Source organism: Priapulus caudatus, unplaced genomic scaffold (genome assembly GCF_000485595.1).
Source record: "Priapulus caudatus unplaced genomic scaffold, Priapulus_caudatus-5.0.1 Scaffold5, whole genome shotgun sequence".
Lineage (NCBI taxonomy): Eukaryota > Metazoa > Priapulida > Priapulimorpha > Priapulimorphida > Priapulidae > Priapulus > Priapulus caudatus.
Window position 1 is genome coordinate 1,109,486 of NW_014577066.1, and position 10,959 is coordinate 1,120,444.

The window sequence follows — 10,959 nt, forward strand, 5'->3', positions numbered from 1 at the left end:
GCCGAGAGAAGACAAGAGAGATGATGAGAGAGATAGAGAGAGAGAGGCAGAACACGAGAGGAGACTTATCAGACACATGCCACACACGCGATATGTAAATGCTGCGATTATTAATAACTTACAATTGCTTAAATCACGCCCATCGACGCTCATTTAATGCCGGATAATACCGTTGACGCGAAAAACAACACCACCACTTGGGCCAAGAGTTTACTTAAGGAGTTGTTTCTTCAGTCTAACAGGCCGAGAGTACATCACAAGTTATAACAGGATATCACCGCAAAGCGTAACGCCCTGGGAAAAGTCCCGGTTTGTTGACGTCACACCGGTGACGTTTTCCCGATGACTCTCGCCAGAGAATCTGTTGCGGTCAGTGCGCGTAGGATGCGGTTCACTGGAGAGTCGACATCTCGATATCAATATAGGAGAGTCGACGCAATTAGAGATAACACATTCGTTACCGTGTAGGAACAGATATGCGACTGCTCGATATGCCAGCGTGGCGGTGACCATGCGAGTAAGTCCATAGACCTCGCTCTGTTATAAAGCAGATTATGCCATGTCCATGCTATGAACAACGCATCAAACGTCGTTCACTTTGATTATACATAAGGCCTCAATTATAAGTAGAAGTGTTCAATGCCTTCGAGTCTCGGTATCATGTACGGCATATGATCGAACAATCAGTGTTCGGGTTTCGACGCATGCGCTCTGCGCCCATTAATTTTTTGAAAATAAGAGCGGCATTACCGCGTCGGCTGATATCGGAAATTTGGCCCAACGGAGGGTCGTACTGGTTCGATGCCCCAGGCACCAGATACCGCAACTGTAATGGAAACGATCATAACAACGGGGTCATGTAAACATCTTTATAACTGCATCACTAAGAACACATTTTATTAACCTGCAATCAGACACACACCAAGTTTTTCAGCCTAAAAGGAGTGGGGGGGAGGCGGGCGAGATATCGAAAAAGCGAAGAAATGACTTGCTGCGCGTTTCCATTCACTCCGTCTTCTGCACTATTATTCAACTCTCTTGCGAAGACGGGTGTGGCCATGCCCCTGTAACCCCACCACTCCCACATCTCGCGCAGAAAATTTTCAGGATGTTGTTGGGGATGAACATGATCCTGCCTGCCCTGGACCGCAGGTCCGGAGCACGACGAGCTGAGTACCGAGCCACGTGTTGTCTATGCTGGAACTGTTTTCCCGTCAACACTGCGACTTCTCCCAGAAAATAATTTGCGCCGCTGTAGTCGGTACCTATTTCTATTGTATGGGGCTTGGTGGGGAGTTGTGCTAAGTGCCCTAATAGAATGATGATGTTGGGGCGACTGTAATGGTCAGCGGCACACACTCACGCACATGCACGCACGACGCGCGCAACCCACCAGGTACGCACGCAAAACGACAGCCGCACGCACACAACCCACCACACCACACGTTTGCCGCGCACGCCACACACACGGCATAACCTCACAGCAACCCAACACACACGCGTCACGCTCACGCATCCCACCGCCCTCACACCACCCACCCATCAAACACACACACACAGCACACACCACACAGCACCAAACACACACACACACACACACACACACACACAAACACACACACACACACGACACACTCTCTCTCCTCTCTCTTACTCTCTTCGTCTCTCTCTTTCTCACAACCTCCACACACACACACACACACACACACACACACACAACAACACACACCACCTCACACAACGCGCACGCCGGACGCACACACACGGCACACCTCACAGCTCAAAGCGCCAACACACACGCGTTCACGCTTCACGCACCCGCCCCCCGCACCCACACCCAGCCCGACACCCACCACGACACCAACACAGCACGACTCTCTCTCTCTCTCACACACACACACACGCGCACCCACCCCACACACACGCGCACGCGCACGCACACACACGGCAACCTCACAGCAAACCCAACACACACGCGTGCACGCTCACGCCCTAATATAATAATATATATAACGATTGCGCTTTAGATTTTGATACCTACGTCGATATCGGACATCCCATGTGTCATCATAAGCTAAAGGTTATGACTGATGGCATCCGCTACCCCGTACACGCTATCCCAGAAGTGCACACTCTCTATGTCTATCAAATAACAAGCGGTGGACGATGCTTGCGAAACTATATCCGCACACTGGGACCTTCCGTTCCCTAGCAGATGCAGAGACATGATAAGTACGACAACCTGTGCGCCCAAAAACGCCTCCTATAAAATTTCACTTCGCCATGCATAATTATATCAAGAGTGCATAATAGAGATCTCTATTATGCACTCTTGATTATATATAAATGCTGTGTCAGTTTTATTTTTAATTAGTTCCTATCATAAGATATTAATTATTATCTTGAGTAACCAACGACAAACATAGTAACATAGCCATAATCTAAAAAATAAATATATAAATAAATAAATAAATAACTATATAAATAAATAAATACATACATTAATAAATAAATAAATACATACATTAATAAATAAACAAACAAACAAACAAATAAATAAATAGACAAAAAAAACCAGAAAATTAAAGTGGGTGTTACGCGCGTGACCACGTGAAAAGTTACATCACTGTCTACGGTTAAGAAGGTATTAGCCACCCGTAGTTAGCACTGAGAAACTGAGAGCCCGAGCCACATCAAAGCCAGCACGCCGATACAAACGAGTAAAACAGCTGGGCGTGCGGTTGCGCAGGTGGCGGGCCCGCCGGTGGCGTCCGCTGGTAGCCAGCGACCAGAGCCGTGCCGCCACAACGTCCTGCTGCCGCCCCCACTCCCGACGACGGCCGCCGCCAACCCGCGACAATGCCACGTGTGTATCAAAGATGCTCCTCTCGCTCGCAATTCACATATCAGTTATAATAGGGCAGTGTCTGCTGTCGTCTGCATGCCCACTCTCTGACAGTGTCGTACGTACTTGTTAAATAGAGGGGATAGACTTATTCCTGCCGTGTTATCAATCTATAAAGATTTAATACAAGAAGAAAGCTTAAGTTTTTAGCGAAAGATCTCAACACTTATTTGGGTAGAGCGAATCGTGAGGATCAGCAAGACCATAGCTAGTGGGTGGCGCGGGAAGGCAGTTGCCCTATAAACCTTGGCAGTTGCTAACGCTCCAACATGTTCTGCTTGCATCTATGACAAATACGATATACGCATATACGCTCTTCTATGATACTATTTGTCACAGGAAGATTCTTCCTATGACAAATATTGGCGAGTCAACTTCGTTCCGCTTTACAGCTGAAATTCACTGCTTGCGTTCATAATAGCGCTCCTAAACTCCTATGATGCGCACAACCAATACAACAATATTTGTCATAGGAAGAATCTTCCTATGACAAATAGTGTCATAGGAGAGCGTATATGCGTATGTCGTATTTGTAATAGATGCTAGCAGAATAGGCTGAACGCTCAACTGCCCAGACAAAATGAATTCTGCTACAACTCTAATCAGTAGGTCCAGACATCACCGGTCACTGGCTCCTGGTCAATATTCTTACAGAATAGAAAGTTCGCCAGCGAGGTCACGCGTGTTTCCATGAACCGAAAACTGTATCCACGCTCCAACACTGAATATCTATCTATCTATTTATATATAGGGGGTAGTTTGATTATGTGACGAAATCTAGCAGGATGAACGCATGACAAGAAGATACGCAGAATTCAGCGCGAGGATGATGCATATCCACGTGGAATTTTCTTGGCTAGTGAGGCTATTTAGCTCTGCCATCTAACAGTTTTCTTTGATCATGAAGGAAGCCTCGTGCACGTAGCATGTTCTTATACACTGTCCAGCCCTGCGTATCCGGACAACATGATATCGGATCTCGTTATCTTACAAGGAGTAAACCTCCACAGCCGGTATACAATTCTCTACTTTAACATCGCATAATGACGAACCAGTACCGAATTAAATTCACCGACGAAAAAAATCGCGCGTAGGTGCTTCGGCGCACGCGCGAGAACTCGCTGAAATTCGAACTGCGATGTATATGAAACTATTTATATATTATATATATTATATATAAGAAACCATTTATATATTATATATAAGAATCTCGGCGACTTGTGCACCCCCTGCGCCGGCGTTCCTTAAACCTCGCTGTTTACCGAAGATGACATGTAATGACAACGTAGCGCCAGAATAATCAACCGTGTCTGCAAGTGCGAGGCTAATAAGATGTGATTCAGCCAACCGAGACCAAATGAAGGCCGAACTAATGATGGAGTGATTACGGTAGATATGTGACACCTAATCATGAACCAGACGACGTCATGCATGTGCACTGATAATCTGAGCTCTCCTCTTTTGCTCTTATTTTAATGAGGTAAATCACCGCGCGAGTAGCGATGATCACACAGAGACGCCGGATAGCGCATCTTAATCGTAGGTATCCGAACAAAAAAGTGGGGTGTGTGCAGAGGAGTGTAAATGCTATTTGTTGCCGATAATGATCTGAAAGGGCAGCCACTCTTCGCAATAAATGCGGTTTAGTGATGAAGCAAACCATCGGCTATGAAATGTCTAGGTGTGATTCATTCTCGGAAGTACATTAGGCAGATGATGTGGGAAGACAGTGATGTGCACACTGTGTTTCGGGGTATCTTACCGGCCATTCCGTGCGGGTCCGGTCGGTACACGCTAGCCTATATACTCGCTGCTTCGCGGTAATCGAATCAGGCTATTAGATATTGAATGACAGGCAGATTTGTATCGTGTCATTTGAAACAAGAAAACTGTGTTAGCACTACGGGGTGTGATTTCACTGCACTTCGTTTTTTGTCTTCTCCATAGTGTTTCTTGTACGACAGTGGAATGTTTTAAATTTTGACAAAACGGGGTTAGAACACAAGATGAAGACATCAGCAGCGGTAAAACTCAAAACCGTTTCCACGCGTCAACATACTACACCAACACACTATACGCATACTTGAGCGATGTAGTACATGTACACCTGTTATAGAAATGATCAGGAGTGATTAAAGTGATTACGTCACCGTAAATATAAAAAAATATAAAGAATATTTCCACTTTTCAGAAAATATAAGCAATTCTGTTCACTTTTTATGGTTAAATTTCTGCATTATATACTTCTTATTTTACTATATTGTTCGATGTCAACATATACACTCGTGACTCATACATAGCCCATAGCAAGCAATTAATGTCAGGAACACAATATCAAATCGTCCAGGTTTTTTGGATTTTTAACTAGTTGAGAAACTAATCAGGTAAGAATTTGACGATACGTTTAGTCCCGTTAGTTCTTACTTTTAATGTAAAAAAATGGCAACAAAATTTTTACACATTTTACCATAGAAAATTCGTGACGTAGTCAATTTAATAATAGATTATCTATTATTATTATTATTATTATTATTATTATTATTATATTAATATAATTTATTATAATAGATGATCTATTATTATTATTATTATTATATTAATATTATTTATTATAATAGTTTATCTATTATTATTCACTCCTGAAATTATATATCATCGCTTGTGTTTCTAGCTTAGATATCGGCCCTAACACCAATGTCGCAGCAACTAATGCACGTAAACGTACATTAGGTGTCATATAATCCCAACCCACATTATTCCTCTTCTCACACTTTTTATAATCTTACTAAAGTCAACGCACTTGGCATAATCACACATGACACTGGACTTACACAACACATTCTGTCCCTCAAACGTAAATAACTGGTAAGGAACTTACCTTCAGCAAGACGCGCGGTCGCTTTTTCCCAACTCGCTCAAAACGCCTGTTTCATGTAATGGCAACAGAGCAGCTAAATACGCAGAATATCTACATGAGCTGTAGACGTAGGTGTTTCGGCGCAATGTCAAACATCAAACCTCGACACTCGGCTTCCTAGAGATGTCGTGTGACGTGTGCGCATCAGCGCATGCCCAGATATACTCTCCGCTCGCCGGTTGACAAGTTCCCTGAAGTATGTCGCATCGCATCGCAGGAGCGACAGCCCTTATTACCCAGCCTACGACTGCACGCGCGCGCACGTGTCCGGATGCTGGCAGCGTGGCGAGGTCGGCCCGACGTGCGACGCTGCTCACACCACCCGCTCTTTGTCGGCAACTGGGGCTGTGCGTCTGCCGACGCGTCGGCGACGGCCGCGGGCCGCCAGACGGCGCGAACGTCGAGTGTGTGTGTGTATTCGCCTCTGTCGGCGGTATTATTGATTGGCATCGACACGATGGTGAACGCGAGCGGCGGCACGTAGCCGCTCGCGTCTGACGGAAGGCGCGGGAGGGAAACTGACGGGCGGCCGCCTTTCATGTAGACATCGCGAACATGATCAACGTGCGTTATCTCATCCCGACGTTGTCGCGGCTAGCCTCCGTGTAGTCAGTGTGACGGTCAAGGCAATGTCTAGTCGTGACATCCCTCGTCAATTAGAGAATCCGTAATCCGGGGTATCGAATATGGTCACGTAATGTGATACATTACGTAATAGGACGCGATCATATATATACCCCACCGTAAAAGTTTACATGCCATCAAACTCGACATTAAAAAAAATACGGCATCTATTAGGAATGTGAGGCTTGCCGGTATTAATTAAAAATACCAGTAATTTGTGTACTCGTATAACTTAATTTAAGTGCATAATTTAATGTAGCCTTAATTACCGATTAATAGCTAATGAGGTAATTATGTTCTTAATTAGAGCAGATGCTATGATATCATATTAATCTCGCTGTACACCCATGCACAATGAGATGCTCCTTAGCAATTGTTGTCAGCGAACAATATGCGCGTGAGTGCATATGTATGTATGTGAATATAATGTGTGTGGGCGTGAGCGCCCTTGCGCGTGCGTGTACGTGTGTGCTTGTCCATATCGATGTACCATTCCGTTTGCAGTAGGAATTGAAAGGGAGCGCGCATAACCTCAGAAACTTTAGTGTGGCCAGCCCTAGCAAAATTTATAGCTTAGATCAGTGAAGTGATGACACTAGACTCACCTCTCCAGTGTAAACAATAGGATTACCTGTCAATCAATTCATTGCACTTTGCTGCTTGCCTATCATACGCATTGAATAAACGCACTAGAGTAAACCCTAACTCCTATCGCACACGCAAAACGCATTTTCGCAGCCACAGTTTCGTTTCCTTCTGCTCCAATTGCCATGATATCATTTGACGATCTCATCATGCCTAGCTCATTAATGCTCATAGGGTCTATGTCTCCCAGGGTACTGCCGGAACGTAACTATTTGATATGGTTAGGGTTAGGGTTAGGGTTAGGGTTAGGGTTATGGTTAGGGTTAGGGAGTAGGCGTAGGCGACTCCCTAGACTCGTTAGTGGAGTAGGCAAGGTACGGTCCGGCATATTAGATAGTACCAGGGTACGTTCCGGTATACCGGACCGTACCCAGGGTACGTTCCGGCAGTACCCTAGGGGACATAGACCCTCTCAGCCTCATTAATGTTTAGCAATTAGGAGCAGATTATCTGCTACAATGAGAGAAAATTTATTTGGAGCTAAAATTTAACTAATTAACGTTTAACAATTATGATATCCACCTCGAGCGTGGCTGAACAATTAATCTAACGTCGTGTTATTTCTGATTGGTCATACGTAATTAGGTGACAGATTAAAGGCAAAATACTTATCGTTTTGTAAAAATAAGCGAGTTCCGGTTAAAAGTGCGATTATTTTACGTGAATAATTGAGATGGTAGATGGCTCAATTTCTGATCAGTATAGGTTCGCCGGTCTTGGCTTCTAGAGACTTTGTCAAAGGATATAATTATTCCAACGCAATATTTCAACACTAGGTACTTTCAAAGCTGGCATTAAGACCTATCTCTTTAAATTAGCTTTTGATGTACCTCGTACCTTGAGGATTTTACCTCGGTTATTAGTGATGTATAGATTTAGATTCTAGATTCTAGATTTTATATAGGATGTTAGTGATTACATAGTCATCTTTATTTTAACATCATTTTATCTCGCAGTATCGATATATGCATGTACACTTCTTTTATTATCCTTTAATTTTATTGTTTAGTCGTTGCGATATTGATGTGCTGCGCTTTTGATCATTTTATGTAAAAAGTCGCAATATAAATAAATATAATAATAAAAAATATATAATAACATGCAAGCATATAAATTTGTAGAAACATGGTCAATAGTGAGGCCTGTGAGATTAAACGGTTATTATATCCATAACCCTAACCCTAACCCTAACCCTAACCTTAATCCTAACCCTATCCCTAACATTAACTCTAACCCTAACCTTAATCCTAACCCTAACCCTAACCCTAACCCTAACCCTAACCTTAACCCTAACCCTATCCCTAACCTTAACTCTAACCCTAACCTTAACACTAACCCTAACCCTATCCCTCCCCTAACCTTAAGCTTAATACATTGATAAACCCCAACCCTAACCCTGAGCCTTAATCCTAACCGTGATCCTAACCCTATCCTTACCGATATCCCTAACCTTATCGCTAACAAAAACCACAACACTGACATCAACTCTAACACTAACTCTAACACTAATACGTCTATATGATCGACGTCAAACACGAGACGTACATCGCGCCCTATCAAGCGACATTGCCTCGCGATACGGAATTCCTGCATAACCGACCATCTACACGTCTGGACGCGTGCATGCACGTGCGCGTTGGCCGCGTATGCAGAGAGTCACCATTGTCTGCTCTCTGTCATCTACTTCACATCCACGCGGCGCCCACGGTCTATTGGCGGTGCTTTTGGTAGGCAGATGCTGCACGCAAGAACAGCGGCTCCCCACGCGCCAGCGTGACTGCAATCGAGGACAATTTAACGCGACATCCATAAGCAATATCGAAACTGTCCATGAATAAATGGTAAATCATTTATTAGTTAGCTAAACGCTCACGACAGTAAATTATATCTGACATGTTAGATTACGTGTAGATGTGATTCTGGATAGCTGGTACTATTGCGGTAGAATGTAGAACGTTTTTTGGTTCACGGCGGCTCATCGTATTTTGCATGTTTCGGGTTATAGTATAAATTAGTTAATTAGTTAGCGTGCCATGAAGTAGTTCGCGAATCACGATTTGCACGATCTCGCCGCTATATGACATTACCATGGCATCGGATGATAACAGGATGCGTATTTCTGTCACAAAACGGCTGCCATTTGCGCAGCAAGCCAGTCGAACGGATATAAGTGGGAGAGAAGCGTGCGGAAATCCCGCACCGGAAAACGAGTTTAGCTGCAGCCGATTCTTGGACTTCAGGATATAGCTGCCTCCTAGAATGAACCAGACCTGGATGAGCAGGTATAGGGAGGATGACAGGGACTTGTCTACGCGACATTATGCCTCCACAACGAGCGAGCACCTTACAATGTTAATATTCGTATACCTTATATCACGAGTATAGCGTAAGATCGAGAGCAGTGGCAGTGTAAAAATTTATTTATATGATATAGGGTCAGGATATGCGTGTGCGTGTGCGCATGCGTGCATGTGCGCGCGTGTGTGTTTGTCTGTGCGCGTAATATTGTATTAGGGCGCGTGCGTAAGCGTGCGCGGGTGTTTGTATTAGTTTGCGAACACCCGTTGATAACGCGCGTACGCACGCATGTGTGTGCGTGCGGTATTGTGTTGTTGTCTGGTGTGTGTGTGCGTGTCTGGTGTGTTCGCCGCTTGCGAACGTGGCGTTCTGTGTGTGTGTGGTGCTGTGTGTTGTGTGTGTGTGTGTGTGTGCAGTGTGGAGACCAAGAGTGTCGCTCGTGATGCGTGTGTGTGTTGTGGGTGTCGTGGTGTGCGTGTGTGTGTGTGCGTTGTGTGTGCTGTGTGTGTGTGCGCGCACGCGTTGTTGCGCGTGCTCACTCCGCCTGTCTTGTATCGATGTTGAGTATATGTACGTGTGCGTGTGTGCGTGCATACGATGTTACCATGTTATCAAGAAGAGAAACATTTACTATACAATAAACGTTAGTTATCTACTTCTTGATGTTATGTACGTTCTGTGGCGATGGAATATGCATCAGGAAGTAGATAATAGGGATCATATCTACTCCTCGATATGCATTCTGCAGTTGTATTCGCTGTGTGCGTGCATGTATGCGTGTGATGCGTGTGTGCGTGCATGTCATGCGGTATGCGTGCGTGCTGCGACGTGACTCGGTACAACTAATCCTATGGGAATTTTTGCCTGTAACTGGCTAATAATATGGGAATCTTCATGAAGGGGCAAGAACCCTGAAAATTAGTTGATACTATTCTATTTCTCTATCCTATACTAATACTATTACTACTTACGATTATCATTCCTCATTACGATTACTAATTACTATTACTATACATATATTACTATTACTATTACATAACTGATTACTATATTTAACTATACTATAACCTATATCTATTAAACTATCGACTATTACTATTACAATTACTATTATATTACTATTACTATTACTATTACTAGTACTTAACTATACTATTACATTACTCATTACTCATTACTATTTCTCATTACATTACTGATTACTATTACTGATTACCTATTACTATTACAAATTACATATTACTAATTACATACTATATACTTTGTACGTATTACTATTATCATTACTAATTACTATTATACTATTACTATTACCTATAATTGGTTACTATGTCTATTACCTATCACTATTACTATTTCACTATCACATTTACCATACTTACTGATTACTTACATACTATCGCGCGAGACGCGTGCAACGCAGGCTAAAAGGACCAACTAGCCCACAAACGTGACCTAGAGCAGACGCCACAGTTATACCGCCACAGTCTATATCTCGTGTAGGATGGCGTCTCCTCTCTTATGAAACTAGAGTGTTGAGTTATCTGTTTCTCAGCTCCGGATCACGCGT

The 10,959-nt window shown here is 43.7% G+C and overlaps 1 protein-coding gene across 1 annotated transcript in view; it reads right to left on the reverse strand.

Annotated features, from left to right (window-relative positions):
* LOC106805010 overlaps positions 1–5,995 on the reverse strand; it is a 15,363-nt gene extending 9,368 nt beyond the window's left edge. Inside the window, exon 1 of the mRNA XM_014806476.1 lies at positions 5,784–5,995. The gene's annotated coding sequence lies outside the window, so the exon portion shown is untranslated. The remainder of the gene's footprint in view (positions 1–5,783) is intronic.
* Positions 5,996–10,959: the final 4,964 nt, after the last annotated feature.